Source organism: Notothenia coriiceps, unplaced genomic scaffold (assembly GCF_000735185.1).
Source record: "Notothenia coriiceps isolate Sejong01 unplaced genomic scaffold, NC01 NC01_scaffold00015796, whole genome shotgun sequence".
Taxonomy (NCBI): Eukaryota; Metazoa; Chordata; class Actinopteri; order Perciformes; family Nototheniidae; genus Notothenia; species Notothenia coriiceps.
This window is the reverse complement of record NW_011348497.1, coordinates 114,214-118,954: the sequence shown is the minus strand read 5'-3', so window position 1 is coordinate 118,954 and position 4,741 is coordinate 114,214.

The following is a 4,741-nucleotide window of genomic DNA, read 5'->3' as shown; positions in this document are numbered from 1 at the left end:
CCTAGAGAAACCCGAAGCGGAGTAGGGTGTGACGGAGAGGACCCTCGGGGTCAACTTCGTGGGCCGTCGGATGTCCTCTATGTCCCTGTCCTTAGGTACACAACGTTAAGATAAATATTTTCAAGTTATAGGCCTTATTGTGTACTTAAATAAGGTCCGCCGAAACCTCACCGCACGTCCTCTATGTTTGATGAGAGAAAGGAATCTTGGTCCCCCAAGCTTTGAGCTCCGGACCCCGGTTTAGGCCCGGGCGGTGAAGTAACATACACCGGGTGTTTCTCGAACGTTTCTTATATTATGCAAATAATACTCCAATGCACGGCGAAATGTCCGTCGTGCAACGAGTATTTGATGTACAGGGTGTTACGTAAGTGTAAAACCACTCGACCGCGTGACTCTCACTGAAATAATGCTTAATGAACGTTTAATAAACGGGACCTGAAGACGAAAGTGTGCAATCAATTAATACTTCAATAATGGGGATAGGGTATTACTTAAGTTACGGTCACTCCAATTATAACATTTTATTATGTTATAAACTATATATAATATATGATAAATAGATACATATAAGTAGAACAGAATTTCAATCTTGGCCGGAAACTCACCGTTCGTATCAAAGATTACACCGGGCGTACTTTAAATCAAACTGGTGGGGACGGAATCTGGGAGCGTCAATGTTCCTTTCTAGAGGGGTCTCTGTGGGATTTTACCAAATTTCCTTTTTCACAAACCTTTGGAGTCCCTCTGATTTGTCTGCCTCGTTTCGACCGTTATTCACAACGGCCACTATATCCGCGCCCAATATTATATATATATATACTGAACAATCTGTAGAGGTTATGTCAGACATTTTCTACGTACATTGACTGGCCGACGTTTCGACGGTTTGGTGCTGCCTGACGGGCACCCCGAGCCACTGCCGTGCCAGCTTCGAGGAAGAGGAAACACGCCAGCGCCGACCATGAGCTTCCAGACGTCCTGCACGGGGAGAGACGGCATGCGGTGGTGGGAAATAGCGTCGGCGGGTGGTACTACGAACCAAACGACGGGTCCCGGTCTCGCATCACCCCCCCCTGCCCAGTGGTCGTCGAAGGGGACGCAGTGGTCAATCCTCCTGAATCTGACTCTCCGTGTAAATTTCCTGGGATAAATGACAAAAAAGTAGTTATAATAGTGATCCAGAGTCGACAAGAACTAACCACTTGCGTGGTTTGTCTAGTAACGTCGTATGGTATAGGGAACAAAGTCGTGACAAGCGGTTTCAACGACCTAAGAGTACAGACAATGAAATCTACTTTTATTCCTCGGGGAGGGTGCGGGGAGTCTACTCTGTAAACCCAATGGAACCGAGAGAAGACTAACCCCGATTACAAATGTGTTCTGGTTTTGTAGCAATACTGTAGATTTCACGTTTAGACTAGTCGAGTAAAATCTGTCCGAGAAATATCTTTACCTAGTTTTTCTCTGACTTAAGACAACAAAGGAAAACTTGAAAGTCTCAGGAAAGGTGTCGTCCGTTACCAACCTACATCTTCTTGTTACTCTTTCTTCTGCGAGTTACAACTCACATCTCTCTTACTGTCCTTCCTCCCTGTGTACGACTACATTTCTGCTGTACCTCATTTCTCCTGTAGTACTACCTACATCTCTGTACCTCTGTCTCCACTGTGTACAACTACATCTTCCTGTACTTTCTTCTCCCCTGTGTACGACTACATCTTCTCTGTAACCTCTTCTCCCCCTGTGTACAAACTACATCTTCTCTGTACCCGTCTTCCTCCCTGTGTACGAACTACATTCCTTCTCTGTACCTCTTGCTCCCTGTGTAACAAACTACATCTTCCTCTGTACCTCTTCTGCCCTGTGTACAAGACTGACATCTTCTCTGACTCTTTAACTTCTCCGCTGTGTACAACTACATCTTCTCTGTACTTCTTCCTCCCCCTGTGTACAACTACCAATCTTCTCTGTACCTCTTAACCTAAAACGTCATTACTCACACTGGAAACCTTTACTATGCTCTTTACAGAAGTCGTTGTTCCACACAACCATGGACTTCAGGGGGCTTCGAAGCGTAATTTCTTCATGCGTGCTGGCAGGGCAGTCGCACCGGCGTGTGTCCTACGGAAATTGGTCTTTGTGCACTCTCGTGTTTGTGATGTTGTGTGTGTGTGTGTGCTGTCGTTGTGTGTGTGTGTGTGTGTGTGTGGGGGTGTGTGTGTGTGTGTGGGTGTGTGTGTGTGTTTGTGGTGTCGTGTGTGTGCTGTTGTGTGTGTGTGTGTGAAACTTTTTCTGACCCTTAACAAGACAGGGTAGGTTATAAATTTTATTGATAGACACCTCAAATATTTAACACGTAAGTAGTAATATCTATAATAATGAACCTACCGATCACTCTAGTTGCGGTCCTGAGCCGACGAGCACTTACCCCAGCCTACCTAACGGAACAGACTCACACCGCTCCCATGGACACTGTTTCCGTCCTTTTTTTTATATAAAGTATAAAAAAATTGTCATGTAATAAAGTAATTAGTAAAGTGGGTGAAATTTTACGACTATACTCGTTGTGTATGATTAGTTGTGTGTTGATGACGCACAGACGAGAGGAAGACTATAAAGACAAATTATTTTATTTGTCAGTCATGGTAAAAAATGTTTAACATTATGTACTGAATTATACATGGAACGGTAGGTGATTAGGCATTTGTTAGCTATAGTCGAGTCGACGGTCTTCTTCAGTTTCATGGCGACGAGACGTTGTGTCTCCCCACCATCACCAGCCTGGCCTGGAAGAAAGACGGATCGCGCCTCTGTGCGGTAATTCACTTATTTATTTATCACATGTTTTCGATTATTATTGGATTCCAGACATTTAAATAAAGGAAACTCAATGCTGGCCGTTATTTGGAACAAGGGAATATTTCTATAATTATATAAATCCTTTTTGAGATACGTTTGCTTGTGTCTTTATGAATTAAATTGAAGATGTATACAAGAAAATGTTCAATAATTGTTTTAACTTCTCTTAGTGTGTCTCCAATGTGGATGTGGACAGCATTTGAATGTGCATGTGTATGTTCTCTTTCTGATCTCTTATGTTACCTGGTGTTAGACGTATATTTAACAGCTAACTATGACATTGAATCGTGCGACTTTACACCAGTTATTCCCTCTGTTAAAAACAAACCACATATACGTATCAAAGTAAATGTTGTTTGATGTTTTATTGTGTGTTTGTGTGTTCATAGGGAACTCTGTGTGGTGGAGTGGAGCTGTTTGACTGCTGCCTGCGGAGAACCATCTATAAAAACAAGTTTGAGATGACCTACGTGGGCCTGAGCCAGGTAGAGGCAAAACATATTATACAATATTAATGTCTGAAACACAGAACTGTTTCTTTAATCGCACAAACAATGAGAACAACTCATGACCAAATAAGCAACTTACTATGGCTTCTGACAATACATATTATAAAAACAGCCAGTTCATTATAAAATACAACAACATCAATCTGATTTAAATAATTAAAGTGCAAAAAGCATTCCATAATCTCAATTTCATAGAAAGGGACGACAGAAATGACGGCTTCATAATAATCACAGAACCAGATTTGTTTTCATTGCTGCATTTCATGGAGATTTAAAGGAGGTTTTTAAATCATATTTGATGTAAAACATATTTGTTAAGATTATGATGGATGCATTCACAAGAAATGTGTAATTACATTTCTGGTTCATTAGCCACATGTATTATTTCCTGCTGTGAGTGAGTCTGCCTGGTGTCAAAGGCTTATTTTACTCTGAGTTAACTGACTGTTTTAAAAGATCACATTCAGTAAATACATGTATGTAACTGTGGAGTAAATTCATCTGTGACAGGGTGTCCGCGGGCGGGGTCTTAAAAACTATTAAAAGTTGATAAATCAATTTAGCGAAAATTAAGCCTATTAAAAAGTATTAAACAGCATTTTCCAAGGTATGAGATCCTGTAATTTGTTTCCAATAAGTATATAAATGGTCCAAAGAGGTTGTATTCTACAGTCTGCCTGAATGTAATCATTGCGTAGGCTGTCTGCGTTTAAGGTGAACTGCCGCCTCGTACTTCGCCAACTACTCTTACCTGCCCCCAGGGCGCTATCTGGCGAGCTCTAAGTTAAAATGAAAATGCATCAATACGATGGTGAAACCATAGAAAGAACGTCTGTGTAGTAATCCATACTTCCTAAACACCCACTCGGATACAACTCTTCATGTCTATCAGAGTTGCACCCTGCTTTCGGTTTAATCTCTCTGCTCCCGTACAACAAGTAAACTTAAATGCTTACGTTTTCTACCGTTTAAATTTGCTGATTCTTGTTGGTTGATACAACATCTTCTTCAAGAGATTAGGTCCGAATGATGACGGTCCCTTGGGACTTCAGTCTACATTGTGGAAACTCTCTGGAAAACAAATTCTGGAAAGGCATGTAAAATCCTGGAGTAGCGGTGAAACTCACAAATTGGCCAATGGAACCGCTTGTGAAAGGGAGTGTAAATTGACAATATGTCATAACTAACAGGAAGGTAGGAATAGAAAGGTTGGTAACCTCGTCCTGAACGTAAAGCGGGTACTTGCTACAACAAATTGTTGCCGCATTTACCTGGAAAGCGGCGATAGTTCGTCACTCGCACGCGACAAGACAAGGTACTACTGCAGTTTAGGTTGCCCTAAAGTATTTATTATGATGTGTCCTTTAGGT